The sequence below is a fragment of the Pinus tabuliformis genome, chromosome 9, assembly GCF_031772625.1.
Source record: "Pinus tabuliformis cultivar Carrire ecotype Pingquan chromosome 9, CPIR1, whole genome shotgun sequence".
Taxonomy (NCBI): Eukaryota; Viridiplantae; Streptophyta; class Pinopsida; order Pinales; family Pinaceae; genus Pinus; species Pinus tabuliformis.
In genome coordinates, this window is record NC_142307.1 from 1,256,339,515 (window position 1) to 1,256,362,424 (window position 22,910).

The window sequence follows — 22,910 nt, forward strand, 5'->3', positions numbered from 1 at the left end:
CTTTTCTTTGCTTCCATAAATGTTTATTTCACGCGTTCTAGATCAAACCCAGTCTCCTTTTCCAGTACTTTGTGGACCCACTCACCCTCTACAGGCTTCTTCCCCTTATCCTCACCAGTCGTCATTCCACTCCATAGAATAATGTTTACCTTAGGGTCTTCCTCGCAAATCTCAGCCCTCATCATCTGTAGGTTCTTAGTCGGCTGCAGAGGTTGCACCCCCTTTTCGCAAATCTTAGCCAACAATAAGGGGCAATCCTCAATCACATGGTCAAACTGAGTACAATAGCAGCATGACAGTCGTGTTGGGTTCAGGCAATCTCTCGTGTAGTGTCTCGGTCCCCCACAATTGTAACAAATAAGTTGCCCTCGACCTCTACCAGGCCTTCCTCCACCTGGGCCTTGGATGTGCCTCTAATACTCACCTCGTGCTCCCCCAGTGCCTTGGTCCGGAGGCTGCATTTCTGCCTGCACCCTGTATGTAGGTTTCCTATCCATCATTAATTCATAACTATGACAATTGTGCTCGTCATGACCTACTGATTGACAAAAATTGCAGAAGAGTTGTTGTGGTGTCTGTACGAATTTCTACAGCAAATGGAAATTGTCGGTCGCATGTTTCCCAACTACCTGACATATAGCACACCATAGTGCAACCCCTGTACTTGGCCTTACTGTAGCCTCCCGCCTTAGAGGCATTAGTCCTCCTGCTGCAACATAGTTCATAAAGACTAGACAGTGAACCTTGTCATGCCCCTGACCTTTGAATTTTAGGCACTAGACTTCTTAGCGCACCTCTGGCCGAACTGTTCTGTCTTTCTTCAGACTTTGCATCTCGAGGCAAAGGTTTTGCAACTACGTGTGAATATGCTGAAACCCCATATTAGCATCCTACATTGGTGTCCCATGCAGTCTCATCACAAATTCCAGAGCTTCCGCCTAGGTACCAATCTTCTGTTGTGATAGCACAACCCTCAGGTGGGGCAGGAGCGAGGCCAAAAACCATTTGCGGTGATGGCCATTAGTTAGGTTCATGTTATCTTCACAGATCATACACTTCAATCTTTGATCCAAATCTCAAGGCGTCTCCCTAGGCTTCATCATGATCTCCTTGAATCCCATAATGGATTGCGCTTAATACTTAGGTATATTGAATTCCTTATTCAGCGCAGTCTAGATATCTGCTAAGGAGGACGTCAGGTTATCAGTATTGTAATTAATGTACCACATTAATGTGTAGTCCTGCAGAGCAATAACCAATGTTTCTTTCTTCATTTGATCATCCATGATACCCTGAGCTTCCCATACAACTTTCGCAATGAACAAAAACTAGTCCAGGTCTTCATTTCCTACGCCCTTGAACATAGGTAGCTCTACGGAGTTCTCCATGTTGAACAGTGGTGGAGGTGGCGGCGGTGTTGGTGATGGGTTAAGTGGTGGAGGTGAGGATGGAGACAGTGTGGATGGATGGGGTGAGGATGGAGGCGGTGTAGGTATTCGCAAGAACCCTTGTCCTATCAACTGAATATCACTCAGTGGAGAAGCTTGCGCTGCTCCTTCGTCGTCACTCAAAGGAGGCTCAGTCAGCGGGCTATACTCGGGACCTTTTCTTCCTCCATGCCTGAAATACCTTCCACTTCGCATAGATCCAAACATCAAGATAACTGCATGACCCACTTTTCACATAAGAGCATCTTAATCCAAGTATTTAGTGATTTCAAATACTTACCTCACGGCCCCTTGAAGAAACGACACTCTGCTTTGATGTAGCCGACTGAAGTATCAATCGAGAACTTTGTCATAAAGCCTCCTATGATACAGTCAAGCGAATGATCGACAACACACACAATCTTATCTTCAGAAGCTTCCAATCTCTGCACTAACTCCAGGGTCTAGACAATCAGATTGTCAAGTCTCCACCTTCCCTGTCCGTCTTCTAGCTTTGTGATCCACTCGTATAATTCAACCGAGAAAGAACAGAAGAAGATTTCATGAATTTCTGTGTAAAGATATCTATCCAACCATTGTTCCTTTGTCAATCACAGATTCCTATTTTCCTGCACCGCGAATTCGTGAATCTTTCTATCCAATCAGTCTTAAATCTCCTTCTTAGTTGGATTCCAATGATGTGACATCACACATCTTGTTATGCAGAGCCTGGTCCTAGTAACAGAACCATTTGTTGGCTTGATGGGCCCTAACCCAAGTTCAACATTTAGTTAGCCAAGCAAATCCCTACACTACTAGCCCTTTCAGCATCAATCCATGGAGCGCGTACTGAAGTCTCACCCGAAGCATTATGGGGGGATGCAGGAACCAAGTTTCTGCACCCTAAGATGGTTGTGATGTCAGTTTTATACCTTAACCCTGCCTTCCCGCAGATCGATAATCCTTTAGGACTTATCGTTGTACTTCTCTGTTAGTCCTTCATAACCTCCATGAAGGTATGCAATCGTCCTTCGTGTAACCCTAACAAGCAATCTCGACACTTACGTGCCTCTGTAACTACTTTGATGTATAGTTCTCCGAATTATCTTAAGTGTTCACCAATTCTATCATGTAATTTAGATTATCTTTGCGTAAACATATATCTATACTTGCGTTCATATAACAGAGAAAAACATATAGATTCTCACATCAATTTAGCAATAAAACATAAACCCAATGTTTAACATAACATAATTGCATGCAATTGGCAGAAGTAAAATACACAGTAATTTCAAAATACTCTTCTTTATTAATGATCCAGATGTTCAGTACAGACTCTGACTACCCTGCGCACAGAACACCAAGGGTCTGTGCACTCAGTTGCGGAATTCTACCCTAGGCCTCTACGCACTCAGCTATAGAGCCTTCTTCCTACGCTAAGACTCTCGCTCTTAGCTCGTTTACAGACTCATCAATGACTCCACTTAATTGAACTGAACTAAAACTAAAACTTATTTAGACTCCTCTTAAGACCTCCTTTTTATACAATCCCATGGTCTGCAGACCAAGGGTGGATCTCATTAAGATGACACAACCTATCTAGACTAAGGGTGGAAACCCTTTTTGACTCTTGATATCTTCACGTTGCAAGACCACAAAATGTAGATACTTTACATTTCTTTATACAAAATTCAGGCCCTCTTCCCCAAAACTTGGGTTTTTAACCCTAAAATTGACCCTAGGGGATCTATTCCAAACACACCCCCAACACAAACATGGTGACTCACCCTCGAGTCACTTGGACGACGTGTAGATATTGTCGTGAAGACCTCCCATCTCTACTCGGACTACTGCAACTTCGGGAGCGCATTGTGTTGCTGCCTGCGTCATCTTTGTTAACACTCAGAAATTTCTCTAGAAGTTATTAGAAGAAAGAAAATGACTGCGGTAACCACAAACCAACTTTGGAGCATAGGCTCTAGCCAACCTATGGCTTAGAGAGGGCTCTCTCTATATGATTTAGCTTTGTTTGCTGGGATTTCAGGCTAGTTATAAATGCTCAGGGGGTTTTTGATTTGCATTCAAGATTGGATGGTGGGATCCTTAAAACAAATGGATAGAATGATGTATTTAGACCATTGGGCTATGGAGTCAATAGAAGGGCAGCAGAACTGGATCAACTCACTAAAGGGAATGTTCAGAGGGCAAGCTAGTAGAGTAAAGTGCAGGTCTTTGGAACAGGGGGTGAAATGGTTTTAATCAGGGTTAAAGAGCAATTAATTGTTCTCAGACCGGGATATAAACGAGGAATGGAGGGTAATCGAAAGAAAAGGGCACTCAAGAATCCTTTGATCTAGATTAGCAAGAAACAACCTAAACTAACGAGCAATTAAGAATTCCTTAACTTAGATATCAGTAGAAAACATTTATATGTCTAACTATTAAAACAGAGTGTAATTAAACAAATTTTGAGATATTATTCTAGTTATAGCATTTAGATTCAGAAATACATTAAAGATTGTGGAAAAACTTTAAGAAAGATAACAACAATGTGAGAAAATACTTGTTTGCACTTCGCTCAACACATGAATCCTGTGAAATATCTTGTCTTTATTCATCAGTCCATGGGGGCGTTACTGACAAACCAATATTATATCACGTGCATTCATATTGGGGCATTAAAAATGGAAAATTCACAAAATAATATATTGGGGTTATAATGAGGGCCTAAAGTGTTTTAATATACCATACAACAATATATATATCCTAAAGTATTTTTTATACAATTTTTTGGCCAGGCGGAGGGAAAAATATTGGGCTACATGCACAGGTAGAGGGAAAAATATCGGGCTACATCGCAGGGGTGGAGGGAAAGAGTTGGAAATGATTCATTTTGGAGTAGAGGTGGAGTCTAACCATTCTGCAACCACTCTGTAGCCCTAGGAAAAATATCGGGCTGCAGGCACTCGGCTCACACTCGGCTACATGCAGGGGCAGAGCGAAAGCATTGGAAATGATTCATTTTGGAGTTGAGGTGGAGTCGAACCACTCTACAATCACTTTGCAACCCTAGGAAAAATATCGGGCTACACGCACTCAGGCAGAGGGAAAGAGTTTGAACTAGACAGGACCACTCCTCAAATCCTCGCCCTACCTCTTTCTTGTTCGAACCTGTGTCCAACTACCCTACTTCTATATAACGAACACATCAACTGTGTCATAGTAGCAGGCTTCTACAACTACAGTGAGCACCTGAGTGAGACCTCTATAAATTAATGTGTTTTGTCCACATTCTATCCAACTATGGTAACCCTACCTTATTTTCACCCACCTAAAATTAATTTTTTCTATCCATGTTCTATCCAGCTACAGTAACCCTACCTTATTTTCACCCAACTAAAATTAATGTGTTCTGTCTATGTTCTATCCAGCTATGGTAACCTTCAGGATCAAGGATTTAAAAAATGACGGGTTCTACGAACACCCAACACAAACAGAAGAAGAGGTGAGGAGTTGACTTGTGGAGTGAAACAAGCAGTATTAGCAATTGATTCAGAGGAGGTGTAGAGGAGTTGGCTTGTGGAGTGCAACAGGCAGTATTAGCAGTTGATTCAGAGTTGGCTTGTGGAGTGCAAAAACTGGTATTAGCAGTTGATTTAGAGGAGTCAATGAATCTCTATAATATACAAGTACATCCTTAAATAATTCTCTTGGCTCCTTCACAAACATGCTGACAATTTCAACTTCTTTTAAGAAAAATTGATAACTTGAGACTTCAGAATTTTAGCTTCTTTAATTTGGATTTTGACTTTGCAAAACATTCTCAGAACTTTCTTCATGTAGCTTGAACTTCAAAAATTTGGTAACCTTTGACACTGGTCTCAAAATAGGACTGATGCCCAACATAGACCTTCAACTAATGCATAGGACTGGATTTTTTGGAGATTATCCTTCTAGGGCTTATGCACAAAACCATAGACAAATTTTGAACTATAGACAAAGGGTTTTATTCCTTTATAGGATTGATATAGTTGCCAATATGAGGGCCTTAAGTGCCTTACAAAACTAGAACAATCCATTCTTAATAATTTCACTGATCAGTAATGTACATACCAAAGCCTGTGTACATGTTCATAAATTCGGTGATTTGGAAGATTCAGACCTAGGGGGGAGCCTTTTTGTTTTTTTTCTCCAATGTGGAGAGGTGTGGCTTCTATTATGATGCTAGATAATTCCTTTGACTCTTCACAAATATGGTCCTTACACCTTTTCTCTAATAAAGAAGGTTTGCAATCTTGATTGTAGAGATAAGAGGACTCTGTTGATTTCTGCTTTTCATTGTTCAAGACTTGGGGAAATTGGTGTACAAAACAAAAATACTTGTGTTCCTCTAGAGCAACAAATTCATCATTGAGGATTTAATAACTTGTGTAATGTTGATACTCATTATCAGAAATGCCAATCTTTGGTGCAAAATCCTTATTGTTGTCATATTTGGAGCAAAGTCTCTCGTCCTCGGAGGGATATTCTATCCTAAATTATTATGACAAGTCTAGGGAGGTTATTCCAACACTTTTATAACATGACACAGTCTCAAAACCCTCATGGTGGATGCTTGTGAAGGGCTCAAAAGTGGCTTAGAATCAAACTTCCCCTCTTCTTCGTGATCACCAAACATCGATGGTCCATGCAAGTAGTGTATAGGACTTGCCTCTACCCAACCCAAAATATATGGTCTGATGATTGATCCATACTGATGAGAGGATCATTATGAGTGTCCAAGCTTATGTTTTCATTATTATGATTATCATGTACATAAGCCATAAGAGAAGGGAGTGTTCTTGTTTTTATTTGTGAGCATAAATCCCACGCCAAATTCATCTCAAAACTGCTACTACTTTCTTCTTCTGTATCTGCAACACTGTTTCCTATGGGGCAGCCAAAAAAAACATCACCAACCTAATGCCAATCCTCACTAGAAAGAGTGACACATGTATCATTTGAAGGTGGTGTGTTAATGCCATCACATTTTTCATGTTGGTACTCATTTATGTGTTAAGCAATCACTTTAGATGCTAAAATGGCCCTCCTTCCTGTCATTGTTGCCGTAAGGTTGTTCGTGTTATGAATATCTAGTGTTTTCATATTCAAATTTTGAGCATAATCCCTCTTCCATAGATGCTCCACTTTCATCCCCAACAATGTTATCATTTCTTTCAAAAATACCAAGGAGGCCTTCCTCTTGTAGGGTTGTCAGCACAACTCTTGATATGTACCATCAAATTTCTGAACCTTGGGTGGCAATGCTTGAGGAAGAATTCAACTATAGATTTGAGAGAATGTATGTTGTTTGGGCTACAAGAATGCTTTAGCTAGCCACCATGCCCTTGTCCTAAAGAAAGCATAAATAACCTTATCATGGAATCTTCATGTCTTTCCATCAATTCTCATACATGCTTCATAAATTCTAGGACATGTGGGGCAGTAGAAAAAGAGTTCCCCTCAAACTGTGGAAGCTCCTTGCTATAGCTAGGAGGACAAGTTTTTTGTGTGACAACCTATTATTCTATGATACATGGAAATAAAATATGCCCATAAACTTAAGATGTGTATAAACTCATCACATGAAACTCCTATTCTATAATCTCTCATACTTCCATGAAAATTTCATTACAAAGGTGAAATATTTATAGTGTAACCTACAACTACCTTGAGTGATGTATAAGATATTCCTTTAATAAATTGTGGATGGAAACTTCAACCATAATTGCACCTAGAGAAGTGAGGTGATCTTACATCCCAGTTGGAAATCCCATAGAGAAGGAAACCACCCGTATCACTTTGAAATGAGATCTTCTAAATTGTCAATATAAAGTTGAAAGAGTATGGGACCTAGGCGACAAAGGACATCTTTTCTTTGACATGTATGGTTCTATGTATTCCATTTGTTTCTTTGCCTTGCTACTAAATAGTTTAGTATGTATGATTTATATATGCTAATTTTATTGGTTTTTGTGGGATGGTAGTGGCACACCAACTTGGGTTTTGCTCATAGAAACCAACAAAGGGAGAATGTAAAGATAAGCAAGAGAAAATCACAGTTGCCAGAGAATTTACACAACATAGGTCCAAGGAGATAACATTTTCCCAATAGTTGAAACAATAAAACTCAACATCCAAGAGAAATATGCTCACCCAGAGAGAGAGACAAAGAGTAGTAGCCATTTTGTTGAACACCAACATTATGAACCCTGGGTTGGAGGAACATCACAATGGGTTTCTTTTGATTTTCCCACAGAAGTTTGTTCGAGCTTTAGTTCTAGTCACAATCATCATTTTCAGCAGTAGTTGCATCATCCTGCTCTACCATCATCTGGGTCTAGGATTTTGCCCCTAATTAGGTCTATTTTTCCATAGAGGAATATATCGGGCTCTCTTTATGATTCACCTTCATCCTCCTCTATCTCAAGGGAAGCTATTGCATCTAATCAATCTCATGTTGGTGACTGTGTTGGGAGCTCTATGGGATCTCTTTGCATGATCCATTGTCATTAGCACTGTCTAGGGAAGGTATTGTAGCAAACTTCACTGCCCAATAGAAAGACATTAGCTTTTGATTCTTCCACCTATTTTATTTTCTTAATTATTTGAAAACTCTTTGGTTGGAATTTACTCTTCATATCACTTTTCCTCTCATTGCCTAAAATCTCAACAATTTTATCCCAAGGAAGCCTCCTTTGAGCAGGGGAGAGGCAGCTTAAAGTGTAAAGGAGAGAGGGTTAGGTGATAGTGGTATCCCTCTTAGTTACATGAAATATTTTCTTGATCTTTAGGACTTTATGATAAACAATGAGGGTTTATGTGATAAAAATATCTAATGAAAGTGTTTCAACAATGCAATTTTGGGGTGATCTATTTTAATTTTGGATAATTGTATCAATGTAAACAATTTTGCCTCACTAAGCACTTTTAACATATGTATGGTGATTGGTTTAGCACCCATTCATTGTTCATTGATTTCAAACCCTAAGTATATGATGTCAAATGTGGGCTCTTTTCAACCCTTAACAACTCTCTCCAAGCCTTTACTTCTAAGATAAGTCTCTATCCTTGCTAGAATTCTGGTACCTGTAATGAATGCTAGAAATAATTTGCTAGAATTTTAATAAATCCTCTCTCATGGCTCTTTAAATATTTCTCTGATACTTTAGATTTATAGGCAGTCTAATCAATTATAGGTCTTTAATCCTCGCTTTCGCTACGCCACTCTGATTCCTTCAATAGGTCAGAGTTAACCTCTAATTCCTCGTGCTCTGTTTCTAGCTGTAGGGTGAAATTCGTAGCACAATTATTATATTTAGTTCAAGATTTAGACTTGAATTATGTTTAAAATATTATTGTGACATCGGCTTTAAATACTTTGATATGTCATATACTTATACTTATTCCTAGAGTATATTTAACTATTGGATACTATCTACTTACATGTTTCAGCTCTGTTTTTTCACTCTCACACACCTTAAAATAAAAAAAGGTTTGAAACCTAATATTTAAACATTATGGAAAATTTACATTATTCATCTGCAAGGAATATGAAAAGTGATAAATGAACTTGAGTAGTCTTTGCGAATCCCAAAGGCCTCTTAAAAAAATATAACTCAAAAACTAAAAGTCACATAATATTATATTATATTTGAATCTCTGTATCTGGTTAAGGCTTATCCTTCCATTTATTCCTACCCAACACTTTTCTTATCCAGCATAATCTCAAGGACTCTGTAAAAATTAAACATTTTGTAGAGTCCAAGAATAGAGCAGCAATTGAATGTCTTTAATATAAAATTTTTGGCACCTTTATCTCATACACCTTCACTTTTGAACTTTGAAAATGGTGGATGCTCTCTCACAGGTTTTTGAGTTTCCAGACTATTTGATTGAAGAGATGTTGACATGTGTGCCAGCAGAATATATCTGGAAACTGGGCACCCTCGACGAGAAATGTAACAAAATTCCATGGTTGATCGCAGGTGATGTGGACAAAAATCGGGATTGTTGGGCATATTCCACCCACTCAGGAAAATGGTAGAGCACCCCTCTATCCCTTCCCTTCATGAAATTTTATCAAGAATATGCAAAGAAAATTCATGCTCCCTTCAGTTACTTGGCATCAACCACAAGCTTGTTCTTGTTTCAAAGAAATGTCAGCTGCTCCAAATATAGTTTTAAATTTTGGAGAAGGCATTTATCTTAGCAAGTGCAGATTTTGAAATATTTGAGAACTTTCAATTACACCATCAATTTTTCAAAAATTCTCTTTTTCAAATTTGGATTTTGAAATATTTTAGAAATCCAAAGTATATCATCAAATTTTCAAAAATTCTTTTTTCTTGATACAAATTCTAAAATATGTTGAAAATGTTCAGTACACCATAGGAGTTAAACTTCCTCCAAATAGTTCTATAAACATCATGGCTGGCTAAGACTTGGTTTCCATAGGAGCTGCAATAATGCTACAATAATTTTCCCCATAGGAGCTGTCCAAAGTGGAATTTGGCCCTAGTTGTCAATTTTAACAGGTATTTACATGGTTGAAACAATTTCAAGATGCACAGATGTTTGGCCTATCTAACTTAATAATGGGCATTTTTAGAAAAGCATTTGAAATTCTAGTTACAAATCATGTTAAGATTATGAATTAAAAATAGTTGTACAATGTTTTTCCGAGTTCTGGTGCGACAATAAATCAGCTCTCAAGTTTTTTTTAGTAATATGTTTTATTTCCAGTTTCAGTTCCATTTGAGGAATCCACCAATAGTACATTTTGAATCAAAGTGTTTCATCCAAATAGTAATATTTCTTCATGTTTTTTGGAGCTTTGAATTGAAATTTCATACTTTGCTTCCTTGCTCTTTTTTTTTATAATAACCAATATTCTTGTGGAATTTTACTTACTTTTTCATTTATTTATGTGCAAAAACAGATGGAGTTGTTTTATAAAATTGCTACCGATGAAGAAAATTCTATCATTGGCGTGGTCAAGTGTCGAGAAGGTTGTACATTTGCTGAAATTTGTGATGAAATTGTGGATGATGAAATCGTTGGATACCCTTTTGATTTTATCCAGATGGAACAGGTTTAAATCCAAAGCAAGAGAAAAAATGGAAAGTTTGTACAACACTTGTAGGCATCAAGAGGAAACTAGGCACATATGATGTGGAAGAACAGTGTTCAAATGTAGTGAAAACAATACGAATCTTTGAAAACATTGAAGTGAATGTGGAGGGACCTATGCATAACAACCAAGAGTTGAAAATATGTCTTTGTTAGTGGAACAAGCCATATTTGTTGATCCTAGTGTATTGGCATCTTGGGAAAAAAAAGTTAAAAGTTTAATGGAAGAGTTTGTCAATGAGAAAATTACTCTCAAAGTATATTCAGAAAAGGGAGAATCTAAAATAAAGATCCATTGTGAAATTTGTGGCATTGATTATGGAACATATGATGTATCCTTGGCAGCACGAATAACACACAACTTCAAAAACCATCCTATGAAAATAGGAGCCCATCAACAATGCCTATCAATGCTAAGTGGTAATGAAATTCCTTCATGTAATGAAGTACAATAGATAGTGATGGTTGGAGATCAATTTCATATTGATCAAGCAATCAAACTTCTATATGATTTCAACAAGACACAAGAGCTTAATTTGTTTAAGGTGGTGGAAGCAACACTTGTAGACTATAAGGACATGAAAAAAGTGAGAGTGGAATGTACACAATGCAATAAATGGTTTTGTTTAGTGCCGAAAAGTAGTAATATTGTTAGTTCTCTAAATGAACAAATGAAATCAAAGAAGCACACTGCTACTACTACAAATGAGGGTTCACATGAGGAGATTGGGTTGAGGAGTGGCACAGTTGGGAGACCCAAAAAGCCTACCAATGATAAGTCCCAACAAAGTTTGACTAGGTTCTTGGTCCCATTATCATCATCAGTATTACATAGGGGTTCTACAAGTGCAGATCCTTCTACTTCAAGTATGTTAATTAACAACTTAGACTAAACTTGAATATGCATTTGAATATTATTTTATTTATCTTACTTCAAATTTATTTGTTTGTTGTCATCTTATTACAGCTCAATTATCTCCCTTGTTACTACTATGTTGGGGGTTATTGGTATCCTTATATTGATAGAAATGGGGAGGGATTGGAAACAAAGGTCCTAATGGATGATCAAAGGGGTGGAAAATTATGGGCCATAGAGAAGCATACCAAGATCATGTTATGTTATGAGGGTATTGAATGTCGTATTGATGGTACATATAGGCATATTCATTGCCAGAGGGCTTTTGAAACAAGGATCCCATTTGATTCATTAACATGCAAATTTTGTAAGTTGGTTCTAGAATGTGATGACTTCAGGATGTGATTATAATGTGAATCAATGTGCACCAATAAAAGAAGTGAACGAAAAACAGGAAAAGGTAGAAGACTCAACTATTTGACTCACAATGAATTCAAGAATGTTGCAAGGGTTACAAATGCTAACCATAGATCAACAATGCAATCTCTTTGGTGGGAGAGGATAAAGGTTGCTACACTCTCTATTAGAATGAGATCCCTAAAGGAAAAGTTGTTTTAATAAACAGAAAGGAAGGATGTCTTTAGGTTTTGCAAGGATGTGTGTGAGGCATGTAAGCAAGGAAAATTACAAGGTAAAGATGCAGTTTGGGAATTTGTCAAGGATATTTTTCATAACTTGATGCATGCAAAAGCAGGGAGAAGGTATAGTACATCCACAAAATCCCTTTAAGAGAAGATCAAGTTATGGGGAGGCCCTAGATTACATAGCTTTATTAGCTTGAATCTAGATGGTCCTTCAATATCTACGACTTTAAGGCAAGTTAGAAAGTAATTATCATATATCCCAGGGGAGCACGAGCATATTTTTGAGGTGGTCGGAAAAGTTTATGCTTCTTATAAGACCAAGCATGGTATAGATGGCCCAATTCTTGTGTTTTTCGCTGAAGATGAAATAGTTGTGAAAAACTATGTTAGGTGGGTAACAAAAAGTGATACACTGGTGGGGTTTTGTGGTATGAAAGAAGAACATCAATGCCAATCATATTTCTTGGTGAGAGTTGGTGACGGAGCTGCAGGTTATGAGATTATAATAGATTCTTTTAAGAACAATGTTATTGGCCATTACACACGTGTTATTATTGCAAACCCTTTACATGAAAGGCTTCCTCATTTGGTTGTGGTTGTTCATCCAACATGCAATAGGTTCAATGCAAATTTTGTTTATCAACAATGGGAAAAGGTAGAATCTATGTGGAAGAAACACGTGGAAAATAATTTGGGACCTATTGTTGGTCATTCCTCGGATGAGGATAGCAGAAGAAGACAACTTATGTTGAAGGATTATTCTTCAACATCAGGTCTTCGATATCAAATTCCTTGGGAAGGGTGGAGGCTAACCGGGTTGTACAATGGTTGCAATGTAACAGGATTGCATGACCAAGATTACATCCACAACGGCAAAAAGCTAGTAAATCCTTTGTTTAGCAGTCGACGAGAATTGGTTTTATGAAATGATTACATAAGTTTTGGTCATGTTAGAATGGTTTATCACACTTTTAAAGTGGATGATCACAAGATTAAGGGTGAAGATATAGAGAGGATGGATCGACAAAATTGGGGATACACACAACGCATTGCTTCAAGGCATGTTCAGAGGTGTTTGAAAGAGTTGAGAAGTACACCAAGTGGAAAGTTAGAGAGGACACTAGCTACAGAGACTTATCTAATGATTGTTTCTGACTACATTGACATCTTTATGTATCATAATTCAAGCCTTTGGGAAAGGGTGCGAAATGCTTCACGAGTTCATAATTTCTTCACATTATGGTTATGTTGGGTACGGAAACAATCTCATACTAATGTCAACATAAATTTCATCAATAGAGAAGCATATCAAGATGTGAAAATTTCTTGCCATTTTGCAGTTTTGTTGATGAGATTGTTTTGAGATCATTACTCTAACTTTCCATGTGTTTTTCACCTGCCTGGGTCAGATGTATGTGATAACTTCTTTAGTAAAGTTGTTGGGATGGTTGGAGTGGAGAGGGCCTATGATTTCACTGACTTGATTTCACTGACAAATGGTATTCCATGTGATTTTCGCCGAAAAATCTCTCACAAACTTGCTTCATGCTGTTGGAACCCTTAATAGAGTTGTTGAAGAAGAATCAAATCCCCAATGGCTTCATTTTAATAAATCTCATAAGAAGCAAGAAAGCATTTGGAATAGATTGCACCAAGAAACAATACAAAACATTGATATATTGTCGTAATATGATTCAATATCCACAGACGCTAAAATTGTAGAAGCCCTTAGGTATGGATTGAAGGATGCACAAGACATTTTATCAACTCTTGGAATGCAACCAGAAAATTACACTCAATCTTCTTGGTGGGTTAAACCATGGACAGAGGAAAAAAATTATCCAACATTCCAAATTGTGAATGAAGTAGTTGATGCTTCTCCACCGAGTTTTTCCAACTCTATATTACAATCTTCATCATCATTGGTACAGAATGAAAGTGAATTGAAAATAACGGAAAGTGAGTGGCGACGTGAGTTGGATGAAATTTTAGATTCCATTGATGAAAATGGAAGCAAAACGATAAAGCCAGTCATGGATCTTGATGGTAAGGATATGCTTAAATCATGTTTGTTTATTCATATGAATGGAAATCCGAAATTATCAGAAGATAGGTTGACAAAAGTGAGAAATGGGGTCTACTTTAGGTGAGATGGGAAAGCTCCACAAAAGGGTGTTTCAATTGGCTTTGGAATTGGATCAGATTGTGTGGTGTTGTTTGAAAGCAAATCAATTCGCCCCACTGAACGTACTACAAGAAAAGGTGTTCCTCAAAGTACAAAACAAGGTGTTTCTTGTGGAATGTGGTACATTGGAAGGGTTCAAAGAATAAGGAAGAAAGATGGTAATAGGGTGTTTGATTACCATAATGACATTGACCTTTTGGATAGATTAGAAGGCATCAAGCTTCAATTATGTTGATATAGTAGAATAAAGGGGCAACGCATGTATAAGTATGATTTGACAGATCATGCATTTGTACAACTTGAATATGTTATAGCAATCACAAACTTATCATACAATGCTAGGAATGATACATACAAATTAGAAGAATGTGATTACAAAGTTTTTTTAGATTTTGTGAAAAATTTGAACAAGGTAGATTTTCAAAACATTCTACTTTCTCTTTCCTTATGTATTTCCATATGTTGGATCATTTATAAATAATTATTGGTTGTATTTTTGTTGATTTGTTCGTATGAATCTGATGTTAATTTTGTACTTTTTGGTTTTAGGTCTAGTGAATAGTTCAAATGGTGAATGTTCGAGACGTGGTTCGGGATAACTCAACCTTTTTTTGCTACCTACTTTTTGGTGTATGTTTCTTTCACTGGTCATTCATACTTTTGTAGTTTTGTTTCATTCAAATGTTAATTTGGTCCCTCTGATGTTGGTTCATTTAATCATGAAAAACAAGAAGAGGTGGTTCCTTTTTCATGAATATGTTTTGTGGATAAGTATGTGGTTCTTCTCACTAATGTTAACATTTTCCTTGAATTTTTAGATTAATGGTTTGCTTGCTAGAAAGGATATCAAGGATCTGATGGCACGAGCTTCAGTCATGATGGTTTTTGCTCACTCAAGTCAACAAATTTACACCATGGCAACTTCTAGCACATGAAGTGCATTTTATTTTGAATGTTTATGTGGTAGTTGGCTTTCCTATTTTTAAATTAGACATATAAATTAGAGTCTGTAGTTCAAATGTGCCATCAGAGTCATTTTGGAAGTATTTATGTTTTGGCCATATGCATGTGGTCTACAACAGTTAAATTGCATTTGGTTATTATTGTCAATTGAGTCCTCAATCATATTTTGGGCATTTCCTTTCAGTGCTTTCACTAAACGACATTAACATTAATTACTACCTGTAAAGGCTTTTGGACATGTGATGGTATTTTTTTTTTAAATTATTTGCAACTTTATTGAGATATGTGCTTCTAGTAGATTGTTTAGGTGATGGCACTTTGCTTTCTTAATTTTGCCTACATTTATATACATGTGTTTGATGGCCCTTGCAATGTGTGCATATGATCCAAGGGCTATTTTAAGGTGAATGGTATTTGATTTTTTGCAACTTTTGGATTGACAAGAATTTGATAGGGTGAATGGTATGCAAATTTTAATTGATATTATTTTTCCAAAGAAAGAATGCATACATTTCTATTTCATGGTTTGGAAAAGGAAAATACATAGCAAAGTGATTATAGCATGAAATATCACATCCAAAAAGGAAAATAAGGCCACTTGGTGGCCACTTTTCACAAACTTTCATACAAAATATACCTATGATATCTCTTAGGAACATAACTAGAAGAAAAAGATATGCGTTGTTGAGTGAGGCAGGTTGTCAATGGGAGGTGATGCAGACCTAGTTCCCAGTTTTCTGTTGCTTATTGGTCTCTCCATTATCGCAGAATCTCCAAGATGGCTGGTAAGATTTTAGAATTCTTGAATTTATGTTTAAGGTCAGGATCACCCTTAGTTATGGCTTCCTTATCAGTTTTGGAGGGGTTTGATTGTTCAATAGTTATTGAATGCTTTGTGTTTATATTTTTAGCAAACCAAAATTGGAATCGAAAATAGGGTGGCGAAGCCCAACGGGCCCATGGCTAGAAAAGGTATTTTACAGTATTCTACTATCCAAAAGGATTGGAATCTAACCCTTGGACTATAACACATTCTTCTTGTATGTTTTCAACCACTTATCAATTTATCTTATTTATGGGTACGATGTGATTATGTTACAAGAGATACAATTATCTTATTTTATAAAAAAATATATTTATATGGGTTTATTTTGCAGGCTCTATACAAACATTCATGCTTTGAAGCCCAAATTGAAGAGTAAAGTGGCAATTTCAGAGTCCATTGCTTTAAATGAAGGCCAAAGAAATACCCTCGTGACCTCTCCTACTCCACTTCTACCATTCCAAAAAAATATGAGAATAATATTCAAGATCCAAGCATAAATGTCACTTCAACAGAAGCTATAGGAGTTGGTGCATCAACATTTCACAAGAAAAAGGATCTAGCTTCTACCAGAGTGCACATTGATAAAAAAATTTGGATTCAATTTAGGAGGGCATGGTAGATTTTGAATTGTATGATATGTACTTTTCAACTATAACATATGAATATTCTTACACCAAGCTTTCTAATGTGTCTTAATTGTGGTATTAGGTTTTTCACAATAGTCATAGGTTTTCTCTAGTTCTTTTACAAAGCTTTTTCTGACCAGTGCTTAACAAGCTGACTTGGCTCTAGGTCTATGGAGTTGTTTCACAGATTCAATTTATTCTAGCATGATGATATGTAGGTGTTTTTTGTAGCGTGGTTTCTTTTGGACTATAGAGGCCATCTACAAACTCTTTGTTGATGCATTTCTAGTTCAAAGATGGATTGCAGTCAATGTTATTTTGGTTATATGCACCTTTACTTGTTATATATATGGGAAAATTTGCATATTTGTGTATAAAAATTTAGATTCATATTGATGTACATGAATATTTACATTTTTTTTTTAAAAAAAATGAATATTTATGTAATTTTTGGTTCACTAGTCTTTTGGTTTGGTTTTTCTTCGATTATCGGTTTTGGGGTCAACTGGTTTGATGACTGGTCCAATTCTGATAACATTGGTTCATTGTCCATTGATCATTTTTAGTTTTAACTTTTGAGTCTTGATTTTTGATACTAATGACCTTAGACCAAGTCTTTGACTCATCACCTTTTACTATTTCTGAGTTTGAGTAATTTCAATTTACTAGTTTAATATTTAGACTTTAGTATCTACTATTGAATCATTTATGATGTGTGAATCAATACATTTCATTATTGAATTTAAATTTGAATCATGTTTATAACACACACACATATCCTAACATCCCCCTATCCCCTTGAATCTTGGAAACTAGGTGGAACATTAGTTGTAATTGCTTGATATTTGTTCACTGAATGAATTCTACCTCTTGGGTATGACTCTATAGTATTGATTTTAGTGTCATGGTTGAGTGTATTGGTTGATGGGAGATGTTGTTGATGATACCACTTTGATTTTAAAGACCCAACCTTTATGATAAGCTTCATATGTGGAATCCTGAGTTTTATAAGAAGGCTAAATAATTAGTCTTCATAGAACATCTAAAAATGAAATCTAAAATGTTCACCAATGCAGTCATGTTCCTGTAATTTTGGTCTAGGGGTCAACCCTGACTCTTGAGCATTGCAAGAGTGTTACATTACTCCTTAAGCTCACCCAAGAATTCTATCAATATTCCTCAAACTTCATTCTTTAGTTAAGCATAAATCTGGGCAAAATAGCTATGGCAATGTATTGTGGATTGGCTGGAATAGTGAAATCTTTGATCTCTACCTTATGGAATCCTCATACCCTATCTAATGAGAATATTGAGGGTTTTTGTTCTACTTTGGAGTCTTGGAGTGCAGAATTTAGATATGACCATTTATATGCTAATGGGCCAACTCCTCAATGCTTATACTTTCTTGGATGAGGAATTATTATTATGAATTATCTTCAGTAAAATAGACCTTGGAAATCTGAAATTGACATCCATAGGCCATATTTGGGTTAGCTTGAAAATATGAAATCAGCGTGCCTAATTAAGATTGGTAGTATATATATGTGTGTGTATTTATGTATGTATTCAAATTGGGATGAAAATCCAAGTCCAATCCTTTTTGGGACAACATGTATGTTCACCTCTCATGTATATATAGGTATTTTTCTTTGACAAAATACAGACACATGCAGCCTAGAAAACTGTAGTTAATGGGCCATGAGTTGGAGTGTAGGTTGGTCATGGAAGATTGGATGTGTCCTCATCCAAGGCTTGCAAGCATAATTATGTATGTATCCTTAAGCTAAGGGAGAGCATCCCATTACAACAAGGGAGAGCATCCCATTACAACAATAATGTAATGGGTGTTAGCACCAAGAACTTCATGGATGAAATGACAAATTTGTACACATGCTTGAGGGCTTGTAAGTATTTCTTTGGTCTTACTATGGTCTTGCTATAGGTTGGCTATGCATGTACTTACATAGCTAAATAGGCCATCATATCATGGAACTTCTCACTCAAAAAGGAATATGAGTCACACCAAACCTCTTTCTCCTCGTCAGAGTATCTAATAGAGACTATTCTATGATGGTTTCAGAGGCTTTTCGTGGGCTTTTCTTTTGGTAAAAATTGGGCATCACCGTGGCATCACCCAGACCTAGAAATGAATTTGCATTGTGGGAGTCTACTTCCAATGCTCTTAGGCCTGAAGAAAGTGTTAGCCATCTAAGCCAGCGGATTCAAAAACTAGATACAAGCTATAATGGCGAAGATTGTCTCTTTCCTCAGAAAATTACTCATGGCGAAGTTATCACTTGCCTAGGTATAGTTTTTCATATGCATAAATTATGTAGTTAGATTCTATTCCTAGAGGTTTTAGTTTAGAATTAGCAACATTAAGAGATACATTGTGACCTGATAAGCAGCTGCAGTAGCATGGGAAGCTAAGTAGCCACTGGTTATTGAAGAAATTCAAGTAGATCCACCATAGGCTATGGAAGTCTGTATCAAAATCACCCACACATCCCTCTGTCATACTGACATTACATTTCAGAATGGTGGGATAATTAGTAACGTGGTTTCAAGCTTGTTATGCTATATATTTTCCATGAAGGTTGTGGAGATTGTTATTCTTGTTATTGGTACTCATTGCTGGCCATAACTGTTTTACTTCAAATGACTTATGTATGTCTGCAAGATGAAAACATGCAAAATTTTCCTCGCATACTTGGACACAAGGGTGCTGGGTAAACCTTTGTTAGTTATAGTTAATATGATTTTGATTATATGTTTTTCGAACAAATTACAAATTAAGAGCATACAATTTATGATTGTAGGATAGTAGAGAGCATGGGAGAAGGCGTGACAGATATTAAGGTTGGAGACCATGTAATTCCCTTGTTCACAGGAGAGTGTGGAGATTGTGTGTTCTGTAAATCTAAGAAGACTAATCTGTGTGATAAATTCAAAATCGATCTCACAAGAAAAGTGATGAGAAACAATGGAAAGACACGTTTCTCAATCAAGGGATTGCCCATTTACCATTTCATGTCCACTTCTACATTTAGCGAATACACAGTTGTTGACTATGCTTGCGTTGCCAAAATCAATCCAGAGGCTCCACTGGACAAAGCATGCTTGTTTGGTTGTGGAATAGCCACTGGTATATTTACTGTGACTTTTTTTATGCATCTAAGCCTCAATATTGGAGCTACAATATTCAACTTACAATTAGAATGAGCAATATCTCTTTTGATTGTTCAGGTGTTGGAGCTATTTTCAACACAGCTGACATCCAAAGTGGATCAACTGTGGCCATTTTTGGCCTCGGTACCATTGGCCTTGCTGTCAGTAATATCGTCCTAACACTAGTTCAGTTTTATGTGATATTCTCTACAAACGATTTCAGATTTCATGATATTCTATAAAGTGTACTCATTATGTTTTCATGGGCACTTTGTAGGTCACAGTGGGTGCAAGAATGAGAGGTGCCTCCAAGATAATTGGTATTGACACAAATTCAAGCAAGTTCATCAAAGGTAAAATGGATTCTCCTATGAAGATCAGACAACCATACATTTTCTGAGTCCTAATTATGTAGAACCAACTAAACTAAATATCATCATAACTGAGACCAGGGAATTAAGTAGAAACTCACCAATTAACTTCATTTCCAATGCAGTGAAAGCCTTGGGCGTGACTGAATGCATTAATCCAAAAGACCATGAAAAGCCCATTCAAGAGGTAAGTTAAATGCTTTTTTGCTTAATAAAATGTTCACAAATTTATCTCTGGTTCACGATAAGGAGAAAGTTATATTTATGTCAGGTAATAGCATAGAAGACACAAGGAGGTGTGGATGATAGCTTCGAATGCATTGGAAATACAGGTGTTTTATATCAGTCTTTCTTGGCTACTCGGGAGGTAAAACATCTAGTCTTTTTCCCTTTTTTAATAGTGATGTAGATTGATGGAGAATCATTATCAGCTGCAACTATTACATTAGGAACAATTATTCCATAAATATCATTTACATATAGTTAAAATAAATATCAGTAATGGACACTTACAAAAAATTGAAAGTTTAATTTTATATAATTAGAAAACAAATTGTTAACCAAACCATTCAAACTAAAATCTCTTAGAATCTGTCTCAATTCTATATAATTTAAAAATAAATGGTTTCCCAAACCACTCTCACTAATTTGAAAACCCTTCTCTTTACCAAGTCATCTCATTCAAAGTTTCATCATCCTTCTCTTTATTGACATCCTGGATTAACTGCTCAAAAACCCCTGAGATTATATCTGTGTTTTCCTGTTCTAGAGTCACAACTTTCAACACCTTGAATTTTAGGCTAGGCATCCCAGCTTTAAGATATTTAAGAACTTGTCTCAATCCCTCATCTCCCACATCTGCATCATAATTTTTCTGTGGCAATATCTGAGTCTTCAATTGCTTTAGGTGATACTTAAAAGGAAGCATCTATAGATTATCCATTCTACTGCAAGTAGACGTGAAGTAGACCACCTTCTCCTTGTATTTCTGATCACTATCTTTTGCTACGAAAATTTCAAACAAAGGAATGCCTAGAGCTCCTACAACCAGATGCCTTGCATTGTAACTCTTGGCAACAAATCTCTCATGTTGAGAATCAATATGGATGGTTCTGCCATATGGATCATTTTCACCCTCTGCCAAACCAACCCACCATCCAATGTCATGTTTAATCATTCCTTGTAAACCTAGAGTATGATGATCATGTGATGGCACCAATATAGGATCTGAAGTGCATGAATAGTTCCCTGAAACGGAATTAGCCCAATTTGAAGAAGTCGAATATTTCTTAATAATGTGTAATGCCTGGATTTAGCCTCCTATTTCCTCTTAATACAGTTGAAATCTTCCTTTCACCATATAATTTCTTCACAACACCTCGAATCTGGTTCAGAAGCCTAGAATTGTGGAAACAACAGAGCCCACCCAACGTAAGAGTTTGATTGGATTGCAGTTAACGGGATAAACTAAACCATGAGAGGTAAAAAGAAGTAGTAGTTTCTTTGATGATATATGTTGTGATTTGGAGTGTGTCTGAGAACTAGTAGACTTGGGAGATAATTGGAGATTTGCAAACCATCATAATAATAATCCTGTATAAAATCTTGAGAGCAACTACAACCTTAAACACAATTTTTTTTTCCCATATAAATAATTTTTAACAGAAATCTATATGTGATAACAGGTCTGAGGTAAGGTTTCAAGGCCACAGGTGCAGCATTGCATGGAGGACTGTTTGAAGGCTAAGAGGCCTATTGTAGGGCCTTCTCTTCAAGTTGCAGGTGCACAGAGACTAGCACGGGTGGAGAAAAGGGTGTTAACCCTTGAACAAAGTTTGGAGCTCTTGCTGTAGCAAAACTGTGGGCTGTAGGGTGCCTTCTGTAGGTTTCCAAAGACTAAAACAATGAGTGGGAAGGCTATAGGGGTCTATTTTACAGCTGTAACAAAATTAAATTAGAGTTGTCAGAATCTATTAGCTCAGAATTATGTTTTCAACTTCTGCTTGAATTAGAGGCAACTAACTTGGACTAAATCTTGCGTTTTATAGGCAAATAAGTTAGACTAGAGTTGATCAAAATCTTTTTAGCATGGAATTTTGTTTCAAACTTCTGTTTATATTAGATACAACAAAGTTTGATCAAATGTTGCATATTTTTGTTGTCTCAGAGTAAGTTCAGAGGTTCGAAAGAAAATTGTGTGCCTTCTCTACAACTGATTCTACCATAGCTATTTATTTCAACTTATTGTGACATATTGGTAAAATGATCATTATTCTGATAAATAATTTGTGTTTTTAGAATCGATAGCTGCTGCAAAATTATCTTTGGACATGTCAGTAGTTTAACAATTTCATGTAGCAAAATTAGGGACAACTGGTTTAGCTTTGAAGATTCTATAATATATGTCATGGAAGGTGATGTGAGTCCTACTGGTCCTGCCCAACTTGAGCTTCCAAGGTAATAAACAAATTCCTGCACTTGTGCTTTTAGAAGTCCTCAAACCTCGTTGGCCTTTTATAACCTCTGGTCTACAAGTTTCCCATAGAAGCTTTGGGATATTTGTAATCATGGTTGTATATAGAAAAAATGGTTTTTCTCTATTCTAATCTTGACACCGAGAAGACAATATTAATTGAAGTGCTATACAATAATATTAACTGAAGTGTTTATATA

General features: G+C 36.6%; 1 pseudogene; it reads left to right on the forward strand.

The window, feature by feature from the left end:
* The first annotated feature begins 1,386 nt into the window (after positions 1–1,386).
* Positions 1,387–20,703, forward strand: LOC149153114 (alcohol dehydrogenase-like; annotated as a pseudogene).
* Positions 20,704–22,910: the final 2,207 nt, after the last annotated feature.